General features: G+C 37.6%; 1 long non-coding RNA gene across 1 annotated transcript in view; it reads left to right on the top strand.

The window, feature by feature from the left end:
- The first annotated feature begins 1417 nt into the window (after positions 1 to 1417).
- The window catches only part of LOC115646371, a 107636-nt gene continuing 91509 nt past the window's right edge, over positions 1418 to 17544 (top strand). Inside the window, exon 1 of the long non-coding RNA XR_003999002.1 lies at positions 1418 to 1515. This is a non-coding gene — a long non-coding RNA (uncharacterized LOC115646371). The remainder of the gene's footprint in view (positions 1516 to 17544) is intronic.

Here is a 17544-nt window from a genome sequence, read left to right as displayed (position 1 = left end):
GTGTGTGTGAGTGACATAGATTGGAGTAGTTTCCTTGTATTGCTTACTTGCCATTTAGTTATTTATCCTACTTGCATGAAGGAATTGATAAAGCCAAGCTGTGCAGTAAGGTTGCCGAAGGTGGCTGCATTTGTACGTTTTGACAGCGGAACGATTGGCTTTTTTAGTGAGCAATGTGGAAAACGCAATTCCCTTTGAGGTGAAATTTTGGCTAGTAACTTCAAGCGAGGCAGAGCTTAGGTGCAGTCAAGGATTTACCTGGCTTTTCCTCATATGCTCTGCACGACACAATAAAGCACCATCAGTCTTCTTTGTTTTAGAGAAATTTGCTGGCAAATCATGTTTAATCTCTGTTTGGGATAAATATGTTTCTCTTCAAGTTTGTGATTTTGTTTAGATGTTTTGATCATATGCAACACAAAAAGCTTTTATGATTTCAGATTTCAAATATGAGGACAACCGTTGTCATGCATGTGCTGCAGTGGCATGAGGAAATGATTTAGTTTCAGATAGTTAATGACTTGATAGCATTTTTCCAGGTAGAGAAGCACTAGAGAGAGGGCTCCTACAGTTACTTGTAGACAGAATATCAAAAATTAATAAGTGGAGCCAAGAGAGGGTGTGCACATGCAAAAAACCATGATCTTTCAAAAGCTGATTTCCCCTTGAAACTCAGTCAGTTGCTGAATGAAACAAATATGCTAAATACAAATAGACATTTGCTTTTACAAGTAAAATATTCTTTTCCACCCAGAATATATGATGACTGAGGTCTTTGAATACCCAGCATGCATTTTTGTTTGACCGATGTGTAAATGCTTGAATCTGGAGAATGTGGCATTTTGGAGTAAAAGTTATTTTCTAATTTATTACAGTAAATTTTAAATTGACTTTTTTATGCAATAAGAAAATTATAGGGTTCAACCTAATTTATTTTTAATAAGACATTTAATTATTTCATGTTGTCATTAATTTTTTGTGCATATCATTACGAATTATGAGTTAACCAAGTTATCCTTGAAAAGTACATTTTTGTAAAATGGTGATGTTTAAATGGAAGTTGGGATAGAAAACTAAGTACAGATATTTCTCTGTGCCTGAAAAAGTTATAGTGTTGGCTTTCAGGGTTATAAAGTATCCATTAAACAACACAGAAGGAGCTGGTGGGATACAAGGTTGTTGTTTTTTGAAGAGTCTTTAAATATTCTATTGAATTAAATTATGTTGGAATCATGTATTTCCTTACCAAGAAGTTTACACATAACACAATATGAGTATTTTAAGTATCCTGGCACAGATGGGAACATTTCACTAGTATGGTTGTGTAGTAAAATAAACTAGATGAAATATTTTGTGATGGTAGGCTTTACAGGATAATACATGACTAATTTCTCCTATATAACTACAGGTGGCAGTGTAGAAGCCAAGAACAAAAACTGACAGAAGTTACTATTCTCTATAAGAAAATGAAGAGAGAGTATACATGACTAAGCACAGGAACCTGAAAAACCACAGGTATGTGACATAATTAATCTAACTGCCTATGATACTCCGAATATTTACTGTATCCTGATTTTACTGATTCTTTAGATATTTTTGGACCAAAGTTCATTTGAGTTATCTGAAGCATTCAAATCAAGATCCTAATCCAGATGGCAGAAAAATCATATGCAATAACTAAAGTAGAAAAATGATCTGAGGTGGTTGTAAGGGAAAGGGAGTATTTCAACATCTTTCCCCAGTTTATTTTAGCTATTTGAACACGGTATACTTTAAATAACTTGATTTCTTAAATAAGTACATGGTCTCACATTGGTCATACTGTCATCTTTCCTAAACCAAATATGACTTCTTTTAACTAAAACAGACAAATTTCAGTTACAATAGGAAGTTTCAATTTCTAGATGTTCTAGGAGTCTTATTAATACTTTTAAAATTTGTGCAGAGTCAAAAGCTTTAGACGTGAGATAGAGGAACTTCAAAGATGTTTGTCCTCAAACTGTCCAGAAGTGGTGTTAATCTTTTAGTTAAATATAGTATTTTAATCTTTTTAAATAAAAATAAAAGTGTGTACTAATACTGACAGATGACAGTTCAATAAAGAAATCAGTGAAGAGATTCCAAATACATGTAGTACTCAGTAATAAAATAACATCACTAATCTTCCATGATAAGGTTATAATAAAATACCAAATCAACAAATATCTAAAAATAAGCAGTCTTAGTAGAGGTGCTGCATGGAATCTTTTTGTGTATTATAATAAGGGGGGAAATCAGAGTAATTAGCAGTGAATTCTGGTTGGTTAACAAAAATGGAATAAAGCATATAGCCTTTCCACAAGGCTACCCCTGGGTCTTCAGTACCTATAGAAACTATTTCCTGGGACCAAATGATCTGACTATTTTGAGGCTGAAAGAATGTACAGACCTGTTGCTTGAACATGTGTTATTTAGGGCAATTTGTAATGTAAGGTGTGAATTTATATCACTCTAGTTATACACATATAACTCCCACATGGATACTCTTATTTTCATCTAAGAGGGCCTTCTTTTTTTTAGTTTATGTTGCTTTGAAACTAAGCTGAAAAAAATCCAGTCTTATTCCAGAGTAAGAGGTCCACATGGAAAGCTAAAGTAATTTAACTGTACTAGCATAATTGTACCAGGATAACTTCCCATGTAGAGGAGTCTTTTGATTGTAAGCTTTTTGAGGTAAGGACAATTTTTTTGTTGGTGGAGTGCCTAATACCATCAGATCCTGCTTCATAAGTGGGGCTTCTTGGTGCTATCGTAATATATGTAATTAATAATATCCTACACCTGTGATAATTCTGTAGAATACATATAACCCACATAAAAATATTAAAACAAACGAATCTAGAACTTAAGAAGAGTTATGCTGGAGAGGACAGTTCTCTCAATTATTTTCATGGGATAGCCAGGCTAACCCTGGCCACCTTTTGAGTCAGCAGTTTGCCAGTCACCTCCACCCCAAAGGGAGCATTTAACCTGTAGCTTATAAGAAAAGGGAAATTAGCTAAATAAGATGAAAATCAACACAACAATAAGTATTGTGATCCTGATTTAGCAAAGCAGGTAAGCACATGAGTGCGTTAAGTACTTTAGTAGCCCTATTTCAAAGCAAATGGGACTACTTGCGGGCTTCATGTTAAGCACATGTTTAAGTGCTTTGCTGAAATCATTAATTCAATCTGGTACCAACATGTGTAGATGAGAAAATGGAAATAAATATTTATATTCGTGTCAGGAATGTAAAATTCTAGTAGGTTATTCTATTATAGTAAGTAGTCACAAAAATTAAGCATAATTTATAATGTAAGAAGAGCAGTAACTAAGCAGAGTGCTGTAGTTAAAGATTCATATTACAGAGTTTTTGCTATGTGCACCTAGTACTGTACACTATGAAGTATTATTAATAAACTAAATTATAATTGTAAAATTATCAAAGTATATTTTATGGTATTTAACCATTGCTTTTTGTGTATGAGAATTCACAAAATTCAGCAAATTGTAATGAGTCAGTCTGCCACTAGTGCAAATTGGTGAGGATCAGCTGTATTTGCACTGCATTGGGCTATCTAAATTGGATTTGATAGTGGCAAATAGTGCAATCTGATATAAAATGAAAATGAATAAAGCCTTCACTATGAATCAGTTAAGCAGTATATGGCTTCCTTCCCTTTTCTGTACACCTCTCACTGCAAGATAAAGTAATCATGATTCTTTATCATTCTCTATAAATACTGCAAGAGAAACAGATGAAAACTTTAACATGTCTTTTGTTGTTTCATGTTGTATACAATATAACTAATAAAGAATAACTTAGTTCTGACATTTAAAAGCTACAGTTGTAGTGTTAGATTTAATTTAACTTAGATTTATGATTGATATGGTATAAATCAGAATGTCTTGGTAATAATAAAATATATAGAAATGTTTGCTTTAATGGGAATTACCCCTATAAATCCATCATATGTCAATGGCACAATAAATCTCAAATCTTTGTAGCAGGGAGAACCATCTCATGATACCATGTGTTTTAACTGAAAATTCATTGCTGTCCATGCATTCTTTCTTCTTGTCATAAGTGTCTGCACAATGAATCATTTGATGGCTATCATAAAGATAGTTAAAGTCAGCATTACAACTGCTATGGAATCATGCTAGTATGAAATAAATGTAGTCATCTGTTATGGTACTGTGGTTTTGTACAATAACATCCTATATTCTCTGTGTTGCTAGAACTTTTATGAGATTGCCTTGGAAGTCTTACACGGGGAGTGGGAGAAAAGATGAGCTTTGTGGGTCATTGTTAATGAACAGTGCAGTTGAGCCAGTATAATTGCTGACATTCAGGAAGCCTAGCTGAACGGTGGAGAAAAGATTGCAGATAGGCATTTTGGAGAGAGTATGGTGCCTAGACCATAAGTTTCAACCAGTGAAGGGCCACTACTTCAGTTAAGAAGCATAAACTTAAATATAGACTGGTTATCAAGGATCAAAGGCAGTTTTATGTGAGACATGTAGAATGTCTTCGTTTCTACAAGAGCATGAGGGCTTGAGCTGAAGTCTCTGGCAAGTGAAAATTCCAGATGGAATAGACAAAGAGTAAGAAGATGGAGGCATATAAGATGGAATTGAAGAGTGTGTTTGGAGACATACAACTGGACACCCTGGTCAAGGTTATCCTGGGACAGCTGGAGCCCTACTCAGAAGAAGAGAAAATAAAATGTGTATCCATTTCAATTCTGTGCATAGGTCACCAATGCTAATTTAATGGGATGGCTATTCCATGTGAAGGGCCCACCTGTTGTGGGAGATGGTCATTCCAGTGCCCAACTTGTAGTACAAGTTCCTGAAGTAGGCACTAAAGCAGAAGGAAGAATACAGCCTTCAGCCATGACATAGCACTGAGAAGTATTCTTACTTAATGAACATATGTAAAGCTATAGCAAGTTAAAGTGCACCACCTAAAATTTTGACCTAGAGACATCCTGGTAGATAATGGAATGATCAGTGAAGAAACAGAAAGTACTGAAAGGGACAAGAGGCAAGTGATCCTGATCAGGGAGTCCTTGGTGACAGCCTGACAGAGCCATACCCTCAGAACGGGAGAATCTGCTCTTTTCCTTATGCGTGTTCAAGCTTACAGATTTGACAAACAAAGACCAAATAGTGTCCTGAAAAAGTCTGAGAAATTTCCTTTTATTGTAGCTGCTTATTTACTAGAACTAATCACAGTTTTTCAGCCATCAAGATTTTTGTCAAAAAATGTTTTCTGAAAATAGATTTTTTTGCAACATATCGTACGTCTATACTTTTTTAATGAAACTGCTCACTATTTTTTATGTTGATAATTTTTCTTTTCCCTTACCACCTTCTCTCCTTTCTTGCTTTCTCCCACTGCCTCCCAAATCATATTTGAAAATTGAGGTTTTATTTTGAAAATGACTGGAGGGGTGAGGAGTAAAGGAAGAGAACCTGAAAAATGGGAGAAGAGAGGGAATCAATGATTTACTGGTGAAATATTTCAAAAACACCAAAAGCTAGTCCATTTTGAATCCTGTCAAATGAGAACAACTTCAAAATTTTCACAAAATTTTTTCTATGTTTGACAATCTCTATTTACTTTTCCGGAAAAAAAATTACAGTATTCCATTAAGTGTGGTGTCTTTCAGGATGTCCTAGCCTTCTTCCACATGTATCAGCCTTTTCAAACTTAAAGTTAGGCACCCAAATCCATACTTTTAGGGTATGTCTACACTACAATCTAAGCCCAGGGTTAGTAGGTCCCAAGTTAGGGTCCTGGGTTAGCACAATTGCAGCGTAGACACAAGGAAGGTTGGGAGTGAGGCCAGACTCAAGCGCAGGCTTACATTGCAATGTAGATGTACTGTAAGGCACCTGAAAAAGTGACTTGATGTTTCACAGCCCATCTGTAGGTTTCATTCTACAATCTCTCAATGTAAACTGTAAGGCCAATAAATGGCAAGTATATCTTGAAGTGGACTGTTCAAAGATTTTATAGTGAAAACAAAACATATATTGGAAAAGCAACAAAAATAGTGTGATATGGTAATGAAATAAAAACAAGTATGTTTTTTAACAGATGCATTGCATCATGGACTGGAGAGGTGGTAGTTTATGTAAGGCCCTGGGGACATCATGTCTCTAAATAGGATATCTCCATTAATGTATCTATCTCCTAGAACTGGAAGGGACTTTGAAAGGTCATCGAGTCCAGCCCCCTGCCTTCACTAGCAGGACTAAGTACTGATTTTGCCCCAGGTGCTTAAGTGGCCCCCTCAAGGATTGAATTCACAACCCTGGGTTTAGCAAGCCAATGCTCAAACCATTGAGCTATCCCTCCCTCGTAATGCTCCCCCTACACCTAGAATATTGCATATCATTCTAGGTACCTCATGCCCAAAATTGTTTTTTGAAAGGAATGCTGAGAAAAACTGTGAAAATTACTAAAATAGAAAGCTATTTTATTCTTAAATCAATCTAAGTATGTTCTGGCTAACTGATGATTGAGTTGGTAGATATGAAAATCATGTAGAAGTATTTGCAGAGTATAAATGTTAAGAAGGGAGAAGAATTGTTCATAGTGGTTCAAGAAACTAATGAATGAAGTTAAGGAAAGGAAAATGTAATCTAGCTAGGAGGAAAAATGTCCCAACTGTGAAGTTTTTTTAGATTATAGAGTAGTGTGACAATGGAAGCACCTTTGTTAGTCATCTAGATGACTAGACCAAACAGTATAGAATATACTGGAGGGAATGAAGCGGACTTTGCTAAATGTCTTAAGTTATTCTTCGACTTCTGAAGGCAATATTAGCTAAGTGAGTTTTCAAAGTTTGCATAAAGGAGAACTGGATACCTAAATTCAGTCAGTCCCACTGAGCCATTCAAGAACAAATGTTTTGAGAACTACAGCATGTACACCTCTTAACTTTTGTAAGGAAGTTAAGAGTTTTATTGTAACGTTGCATCACAAATTCTTCTTTTAATGATGAAAGAAACTCTTTTTACAGTGTAGAGGGATTATGTAGAGTTCTCTGAATGGGAACTGCCAATGTGGATTGTTTTTTGTTTGAAATAAGAAACTAATCTTGTAACTCACGGTACGTCCAAACTATCCCTTGCTTCAGTGGAAGAGCAGCGTGCATAAGGAATGGGGGCTCAGGCCCCAAACAACTAGCCTGATTTAGAGCCAGATGATGGTCCTGTGATGGTTCTCGATAACCCAGGGCTTTGAATCACCTTGTTACTCTCCTGCCTCCATCAAGAGGATGCTTAACTGTGTGTCAGCTCCCTGAGACCACGAGTTTGTTAGCCACCTAAACAATCTCCTATGAGGTAAGCCACCCCTTCCTTTTCCTTGAAGATTAACAATAGGTGTACACTTGTCCCCCAGCCCTTAGCAGTGTTCCTATGTAGGGTCCAGCCCCTTATCCACAAAACACTTGCAGAAAACCTGGTATTTCTGCTTTCCCCAAAGGAACAGTGTGCACATCAGCTCAAATGATTCATCTCAGTATCAGCTCCTTGTGTAATACCACAGCACTGAGATTTATTTGTAGTGTAAACAACAAGTTTATAATCAAAGGTTCAAGAGATACAGAGAGAGGATAATGAAAACAAAAGAGCTACATATAAAACAAAATCATAAAATGATTTCTAAATACTAAACTTAACAGACTAACCTTGTCTATAAAGAAATTTACTTCACCCAAATGTCCTTTGCAGCATTTCAGCCAAGGTTGGTTGTGATAGCAATGCCTGATTACTTCCTAGGGGCAGGATAAAAGGGTGTCTTCCTTGTCTTCTCCTTGTATTCCCCAAAGTTCATTGTTTGTAGCCAGAATCAGGATATCCTCTGCATTAGTCTCTGATGTGCTCCCCCCTGTTGATTTTTATATCCCCTGCCACACTGTGTATGTAAATGGGGCTTCTCTTGTTTTGGCTTACAATACTTAATTTACATGTCTACATAGAGACAGGTGAATACACATCTTTGGCAGAAAATCTGTTTGTCAACTCTGTCTTGGCATAGACCTTAGGAACATATTTTCGGTATACATACATAACTCCTTACATAGTATCTGTACATACATTTCGTAATGATTTAATGACCTGTATGACCCTGGCTTTCATTTAAGACCTCACATGATATTATTTGGTGAAACAGAATGTACATAGCAGAATCAGGATTTTCTTGTGACCCCAATTGCCAAATGGCATTGAAGAGTTCTTAGAATCACAAGTCCCCTTGAGTGCTTTGAGAGGGTTGCCATTGATTTTAGTGGGGCCAGGATTTATGCTTAAAAGACGAGTCCATGTTTTAAAAAAAAAAAAAAAAAAGGTAAAGATTTAAAATGAAATATTATTTTGAATAAAAGCACAAGAAAAGAATATTCATGAAATTTCTTGTCAAAAATTGAAAGAACTAACTTATCTGTTAAGAGGTTAGGGTTTCACACTTATTTGAAACCTCTCAGCATCGTTGGGCCCACATGCACCAGCCAAATGCATCTCTGCAGAATTTCTCCTAATATTGTGCCAATTAAGTAACAGACATTGGTATCCATTGTCATTAGATGAAATTCAGCTCCTTGGGAGATATACCTATTAAGCAGACTTCCTAATTAAAAATGTCTTGATTAAATGGAATGGTCTGTACTATATTAAGCTTCTAAGCTTCTGTGTGTGCGCTAAATCTTTCTTAAGATCCATAGGCTTACTGTGTTTCATTTATTTTTTAGATATACTAAAATGTTCTCACTAGGCAAGTAGCTTGTTTTATCAACATTGTTTTTGTCTCTGAACTGTGTTTGTCCATTATAGCTCATTATAAGAAGGTTGCTTAATACCAAAAAAAAAAAAATCTCCATTTTGAAATCCGAGTGAAATTCTATTGCTATTCATTACTCAAAACTTGTTTAAGTTGTCTTTGCTTGAATATATAATTGTAAGAAACTTCACTAATTGTAATTTAAAATAGTACCCAGAGCTCAAAAATCTTAGCAGTACCTGCTAAACCAAGGGTGAAGAATACTTGCGATGCCACACACACCTATGCCATGCCCTGTACCTGCCACCCTCAAGAGTCCCCCACATGCAATTCAAATTATTAAAAATATTGTGCACTGCTTTTCTAACTTATTTACCTCCTCCTCTTTCTTCTGTTTTTCTGTTTCTATGTTGTTTTCTACCTTTTCCTCAGATCCTGAACAGACACAGGCTTTGGAACTCTTACCAGTACAATAGACCTAACATCTACTCCATCCCTCCCTTCCACTCCCTTCTGCACAATTTCTAATGAGAATTACTATTTAACTAATTATAGAACCGGGCAAGTCACTGGCTTCATCACTTACCAGCTCTGGTCTTCCTCTGAAGTTTCCGGAAGGTTATCTTGTTTATTCACATGGATTATGAAATTGTTAAGATGTAAACTCCTGTTAACCAGGTGTGCAACACTTCTGAACAGGACAGTCTTCGTTTACTAAGGCTGTAGTGCAACTGCCATTGCTACTAGGATGCCACAACAGTTTATCTAGATTTGGGATCAGCTGAAAATGTAGCATGTTTATTCTGTACCAGGCACCTTGATCAGTCTTGACAGCATGTGATTTTGAGGTGCAGCTAAGTCCAGGAACAAAAGCTGGTTTTGGCTAATGTATTTCCTCATCAAGTTCTAATTTGATTAAATTCTCGGAAGACCCTCAGTTGTCCAAGCACCACAGTTCGAGTACTGTGGGTCTAGCTTGGGGTTCCATTCCCAGCTCTGCCACAAACTTCACATGAGATTGTGGGCAAGTCTCTTAATTTCTCTTGCCCAGGGGCTGCTCCAGGTACCAGCGCAGCAAGCGTGTTCCTGGGGCGGGAAGCCGCGGGGGGGTGATGTGTCGGTCGCTGTGAGGGCAGGAGTCAGGTGGCCTTTGGTGGCATTTCTGCAGGAGGTCCACCAGTCCTGCGGCTTCGGCAGCAATTCAGTGGAGCGTGCCAAAGGCGCGGGACTGTCGGATCACCCGCAGGAAATGCCACCGAATCCATGTCACCAGCAGACCGCTCGCAGAAACGCCGCCGAAGACTGCCTGACTGCCGTGCTTAGGGTGGAAAAAACATAGAGCCATCTCTGCTCTTGCCTCATTTACTACCACTAAAAAATGGGAGTTATTTACTTCACTAAGTAATGGTTATGAATTACAGATAATAAGAAAAGATAAGAATAAAACTGCTGACTCCTAACCTTGCGCACATTCTCCTAGGCCAGTGGTTTTCAATCTTCTTTCATTTGCAGACCCCTAAAAATTTTTGAATGTAGGTGCAGAGTCCTTTGGAAATCTTACATACAGTCTTAGGCCCCCAGGTTGAAAACCAGTGTCCTAGACCATGGAGGCATTGCAGAGGGAGGCATCAGAAAAATTGTGATCTCTTATTTCTGGAAAGTTTTGGAACGTTGTCCAGGCTAGCACAGAGAAATTCAAGGGACTAGGCAATTCACTGTGAAGCTACGTAAGTACTGCATACATACATAGAACACCATTTCTTAGGTGCACATTTAGGTCTGAACCTGCAAAGTTCTACACTCATTTAACTTAATGCATTTGAGTTTTACCATTGAACTCAGTGGGATGTGATAATTCACATGTTTAAAGATAAAAATGTGCATAGGTTTTTGCAGAATTGGGTCCTTGAACTATACTGCATGTGTTCACTATGTGATTGTTTTAAACACCCAGGAGTCAGGTTTTGGTTTGACAGTTTCCTCTGGACTAACTATGTTGCCTTATCACTGAGGACTTCTTCTTTGCCAGGTTGTAACTTTCAAACCTCAGCTGCTGGATTGTACCAAAAAACCAAAACTAAACCACCTTCAAGAACTTCTTAAAATGGGGAAGATTGTGGGTCTTTTTCTTCCCTTAGTTCCTCATCTCAATAAAATAATTTTGGGGGGGATGAGGGGAAGGTTTGAGCGATCATCACTGAGTAGAGACAATGCCTGGAAAATTTTAGCCCTAAAAGTGACTGCTTCACAGTTAAGAACATCTGAAAAAAAAATTGGTTCTGGTGTTTCCTAATTACAGTTTTGAGACTTGATGTAGCAGTCACTCCAGGGAGACTGATGTAAGCCTTGATTCAGTGAAGTACTTTACTCTGAAGCCAGTGAGAACTTGGAAGTCAGTTGGACTACTGATGTGTTAAATGCTTTGCTGATTTGGTCATAATACCTGATTATTTGAAATAAAATCAAACTCAAAGTAATTATTTAACAGTTTGTTAGGAGGAGATATTGACAAAGGTCCCACAGGGGTATCTTCTTGGTTCAGTTCTAGTTATTAATTCATTTAGTATCTTGGAATACAGTGAAGAATGTACGCTAATCGACTTCTGGATGGTACAGAACTAGAAAGGATTGCAGATATATAGGAGGCTAGGATGAAAATACAGTATGGTTGCGATGCCTTGGGAAATGGCCTGATGTAAATAATATAGGGTTCAGTAAAGAAAAACAAAGTGGTTCAGTTACTGTAGGAGGGAATAATCAAATTTACAAATATTGGGTGACAGAATAGAGAGAGGTAAGTAGTGGTGTCCCCCCAAGGTCTATACTGGGACCAATGCTATTTAACATAATCATAAATGATCTGGACAAAGGGGTAAATGGTGAGGTGGCAAAATTTGCAGATGATACAAAACTACTCAAGATAGTTAAGCAGACTATGAAGAGTTACAAAAGGATCTCTCAAAACTGGGTGACTGTGCAACAAAATGGCGGATGAAATTCAATGTTGATAAATGCAAAGTAATGCACATTGGAAAATATAATCCCAACTCTACAGGTAAAACAATAGGGTCTAAATTAGCTGTTACCACTCAAGAAAGAGATCTCTGAAAACATCCACTCAGTGTGCAGCAGCAGTCAAGCAAACAGAATGTTGGGAATCATTAAGAAAGGGATAGATAAGAAGACAGATAATATCATACTGCCTCTATATAAAGCCATGGTACGCCCACATCTTGAATACTGTGTGCAGATATTGTCGCCCCATCTTAAAAAAGATATATTGGCATTAGAAAAGGGCAACAAAAATGATTAGGGGTATGGAACAGCTTCCGTATGAGGAGAGATTAGTAAGACTGGGACTTTTCAGCTTGGAAAAGAGACAACTAAGGGGGGAATTGATAGAGAACTATAAAATCATGACTGGTGTGGAGAAAGTAAAGAAGGAAAAGTTATTTACTCCTCAGAACACAAGAACTAGGGGTCACCAAATGAAAGTAATAGGCAGCAGGTTTAAAACAAACCAAAGGAAATATTTTTTCACACAACACACAGTTAACCTGTGGAATTCCTTGCCAGAGGATATTGTTAAGGCCAAGACTACAACAGGGTTCAAAAAAGAACTAGATAAATTCATGGAGGATAGATCCATCAATGGCTATTAGCCAGGATGGGCTGGGATGGTGTCCCTAGCCTCTGTTTGCCAGAAGCTGGGAATGGACAACAGTGGATGGATCACTAGATGATTACCTGTTCGGTTCATTCCCTCTGGGGCACCTGGCACTGACCACTGGTGGAAGACAGGATACTGGGCTAGATGGACCTTTGGTCTGACCCAGAATGGCTGTTCTTAGTGGCTAGACAGTAGTACCACAGGCATGTGTCTGGAGGTTGTAGTGAAGGTTAAATTGTGTGGGAAGAGGGAAGCAGATGCCTTATTGAGTTGTATTAACAGGTGTTTCATGAGTAACAGAATAAAATTGTAATTTGTAATTATTGTAATAATCACTGTAATTATTGCACTATATTCGTGACTGGGTAGGTCACACTCAGAGTCCTGTTTTCTGTTCTGGCCACTACATTCCAAAAAGACAAACAGATTGGATTGAGATCAAAAGGTCAGAAATGCTAAAAGATTTAGAAAATAAGACCACCGAGGAAAGGTTAAAAGTGAGGGGCATTTTCAGTCGAGAGAAAAGATAGCTATGGGGAGGCATAACTATTAAATATGTAAAAGATGTTGTAAAAAGGACAAGTATCAATATCTTTCTCAAAATACTTTATGTATGGCTTCTGTTTCTTGTGTAATGAACTATGACTGACTTCTATTCTCTGGTCTTTCTCCCCCTTTTTTCTGGGGTAGTAGGCTTCTTGGACTTGGCCCTCAAATTGTCCAGGTTCAATTTGTTGTTGTTTGTGTGGTATTTTATTCATGAGAATCTTTGGGTTTTGACCAAAAAGAGAGAGAGTTCATATTCAAGACACATAAAAGATATAGGACAGAAATGTCTGTCCCTGCTTTCACCAAATATTTTTTTTTAATAAAAGGGAAGCTTCCTGACTTTTAATTGAGTACCTGCAAAAGTAATGATGTTGGGAAAGAAACCCTGCTCTGTTGGTATCGAATCTCAGGTTGCTATTTTGCTTGTCTTACTATTTTGGCCTCTTGGTAGCACAAAAAATTAATGTTATGTCCTCCCTGTCATGGCCACCTCAGCAGTGTCAGTTATGTCTCCCACAAATTCCACATACATTAAGCTATTTCCCATTTTCAGTCTCAGTATGAATGGTACCCAGCTTTCTAAGAATCTTACAAGCAGTCTACTTCTTTGTTCCTTCCATTAAACTGAGCACACAATTATTATATAAAGAAACTGATTTTTCCACAAATTCTACCTAGTATAAATCTAAATTACATACTTTATTTGATAATACACTTGTTGATATTTGATTAGTTTCTTTAAGCCTGATTGCATTGAGATGTCCATTGCTATAATCTGTTTTTACAGCAGATCAGTTTTACGTTCCAAGTTTGTAACTGTGGACGTCTTTTCTCTCCTTTAGGCATTTATTATCTATTTTCTGCTTCACTAGTAGCTGTATAAAGCCCAGCATGGCTTTGCTTTATGAGGCACAGACCAGAAGATTGGCATAATGAGGAAATTAGAATTGGCCAACCAACCAGCAGCTGGTAGCTCCTTTTGCAGTTGGTTTTGAAAGGGGAGAAAGCCAGTAGCTCCTAAAGCTAGTGGCAGTTGAAGTAATCTGCCACTGCTTCCCAGTCCCTGCTGCTGCTTCTGTCTTTGAAGTGAGTGGGGAAAGCTGTGGAAGGAGAATGGCTTCTTTCTTGTCCCTACAGCTGCTACCTCTGCCTCCTGGAGAAGAGGGGATAGGTCCTAGAGAAGAAATGTAGTTGCTTATGGCCATGTCTCCCCAGTCCTTGCCATTAGGGGAAATTTAAAAAAAAAAAGGGGGGTGGTAAAATGAAAAGTGATGTTAGGAGTGTTTGTTTTTTTATTTGTTTTTTTTAAATATTAGGGTGTTCATATAAATATATTGGCTTAAACTACCTGTGTGTTTTTTGCAAGAAAAACTCACGCTTGCGTCACTCATCAATTCTTAGAGAAGTTTACACTTGGGATTATGGACACTAAGGAACACAGATCAGTAATTTAGTAGTAAAGGAGAATTTCTAAAGGCACATCTCTGTTTCAGAAATAACTAGGTTGTAATATATTTGCTAAATTGAATTGCTGCTTTCATACTGGAGTAATTTGTTTTTAAACGTGCTGAAATACTTACCTGGTTTTAGCAAGTAGAAAAATGTATTGTTATTCCTTATGGAACTGAGCTTTCATTTGAAACCTGCAACTGTGAAAATACCTTGCAATGCTATTACCACAGGAACCAAACTAGAGTAGGACTATTGCATTCACGGTTGGTATCCGAATACAGGAAAATTCAAATGTTCATTTTATCCCTAATTTGGTTCCTTGTGGGTATTCTATCAGTGGGACTGTACTTTTGTTCCAAGTCTGGAGATGTTACAGAATTCAGCAGCGCTGGTGTTGGGCTGTCCATAAACAAGTAATGAAATCTCAAAGCTTTCCTCTTTTTCACATGTTAGTACTGAACTTGCTTACATTGTATTAATAGTATTAATGATTAAAAATCTACTAGGCTGCTATAGATTTACAAGGCATTTCACTGTAAATGATAATATGGAGACATAACTTAGAGCAAGACACTTTTCCTGTCCTGAAAAGCTTATTCAATAGAAAAGACAAAGGCCAACAGATGAATTGAGAGAGGCTGTGGATTATTAGTGGTGTGTGTGTATGGCTAGCTTTATTTTGCATGCTCTTTTGGTTCCTTTTTCACTTGTTTTCAATATGTCCCCTTATATCAACTGCATTTGAAGGCACATGAGTGTTTGAATTATATATTTGGGATTCTTTTATACTCTAAGGCTAAATTCAAACCCAGTGTATTTGATTGTAACTTTTATTGTTGCCTGTCCTTTGTATAGACATCATACGATTCCCCTGGAAGCAGCTTTAGAGAAATCAAATCAGATTTCTAAGCCATTTGTCTTCATCATACTTTTTAATGTGGCATGGCTCAATGCATCATTTGAACTTCTGATGCTAGTTTATTTAATGTCATACCCAAAACAGGGGTAAGGAAGGATGGGGTGGGAGTGGGGGAATTCCTTCAAAAAGAAGTACAAGTTGGGGAAAGAATACTAAGACAAAGATTAAGTAGAATGTGGTACATGATGAGGTTTCTGTGTCTTCTGTTGGTTTGAAATGAGTGCCACATGGACAGAAACAGTGTGGTAGATCACCTTCCTAACTTACTGAACCATAATACCAGGAAATAACTTATCATGGGGAGTTTACCTAGCTAACCACAACCTTTCACTAATATGTGTATTATGTCCTCACACACACATTCTGAAAAAAAAACAAAACCCAAAACAGAACTCATATGTTACTGATGGGAAAGTGAAGGGAAATTTCATCTTAATTTGTATGTAGGAGACCATGTCAAAATTTGCATGATCTTTCCCAATTACAGAATAATTCAAAATATTTCGTAGAAGTGTAAGAAATGATTTCATAATTTTTTTAGAAATATAAGTTGGCTTTGGAAATGCTTAGTTTCCGCACTACTAAATGTTTACCAAAAATATATTCAAAATAGGAAATAGTCAAATAAAGGTTTAAATAATAGATTTTCTTTTTTTAATTTTGAACTTTGAGTTGGAGTCCAGTAGCATCATTAGGTTCCTTTTATAGGTTTTAAGGCTAGAAGGGACCATTGGATCATGTACTCTGACCTCCTGTGTAACACAGGATGTAGAGTTTCACCCAGTAACTCCTGTATTGTGGACAATAACTTGTTTGACTAAAGCATATCTTTCAGAAAGGTGTCCAGGCTTGATTTGAAGACTTCAAGAGGTAGAGAATTACCACTTTGCTTGGTATTTTGTTCCAGTGGAACAAATTAAATTCAATAAAGACAAGTGCAAAGCTCTACATGTAGATAGGAAAAATCAACTGCACATAAAGAAAATGGAGACTAATAGAGTAGGAATCAATATTGCAGACAAGGATCTGGGGGCAGTGGTGGATTAACAAATTTGCCGCCCCAGGCCCTCAAAAAATTGCCCCCCCCCCGGGTTACTCCCTGCACCCGCGGGCCCCAGCTCACCTCTGCTCTGCCTCCTTCGAGTGCTGCTGCTTGCTTCTCTCTCCCTCCCTCCCAACACTTTCGCGCGGCAAACCTGGGAGGGTGGTGAAAGGAGGGAAGCGCAGCGTGGGGTGCCTGGAGGAGTAGGCGGGCCAGGGATTTGGGGAAGGGGTGGAGTTGGGGAGGGGGCATGAGCAAATTTGCCGACCTAGGCCTTGTTGGCCTAGGTGATAATACGCCACTGTCTGGGGGTTTCAGTGGATCACAAATTTATTGTGTGTAATGTTGCAAAAAGGCAAATATAATTTTGGAAAGATGTGAAGAAATTGGAGAGAATCCATCAGAGAGCAACCAAAATGATAAAATGTTTAGTGAACATAACCTATGAGGAAAGGTTGAAAGAATTGGGCATGCTTATCTAGAGAAGAGAAGGCTGAGTGGGGACATGATGATCAAATCTATCAAAATCTGTGAAGAGGATGGTGATCATTTGTTTTCCAATTCCAGCAAGTATAGGACAAGAAGTTATTGGCTTAGTTTGCAGTAAGGGAGATTGACTATTGGAAATTGTTTCCTAACTATAAGGATAGGTAAACATTGGAACAGGCTTGCGAGGGAGGTTGTGAAATCTCCATAGATGATGATAATCATAGAATATTAAGGTTGCAAGGGATCTCAGGAGGTCATCTAGTCCAACCCCCTGCTCAAAGCAGGACCTGGAGAGTTTCAAGGACTGGTTAGAAAACACCTGTCAGAGATGATCTTTTTGATCTTTTTGTACTTAATCCTGCCTCATCACAAAGTGATGGATTACATGACCTCTCAAAGTCCCTTCCAGCTCTTCATTTTTGTGATTCTGTTAATTTTAATTTTTACCTTATTTCTGATTTGAATTTGTTTCACTTTGACCTGCAGTCATTAGTTCTTGTTATGCCTTTCTCGGGTACATTAAAGATCCCTTTAATACTCTTTATTTTCTTCCGGAGAAGGTACTTAGGCACTGTTATCAAGTCACCTCTCAATCTTCTTTTTGA

The sequence above is a fragment of the Gopherus evgoodei genome, chromosome 1 (genome assembly GCF_007399415.2).
Source record: "Gopherus evgoodei ecotype Sinaloan lineage chromosome 1, rGopEvg1_v1.p, whole genome shotgun sequence".
Taxonomy (NCBI): Eukaryota; Metazoa; Chordata; order Testudines; family Testudinidae; genus Gopherus; species Gopherus evgoodei.
The sequence above is the reverse complement of the archived record's forward strand: the minus strand, read 5'-3'. Positions and strand labels throughout refer to the sequence as shown.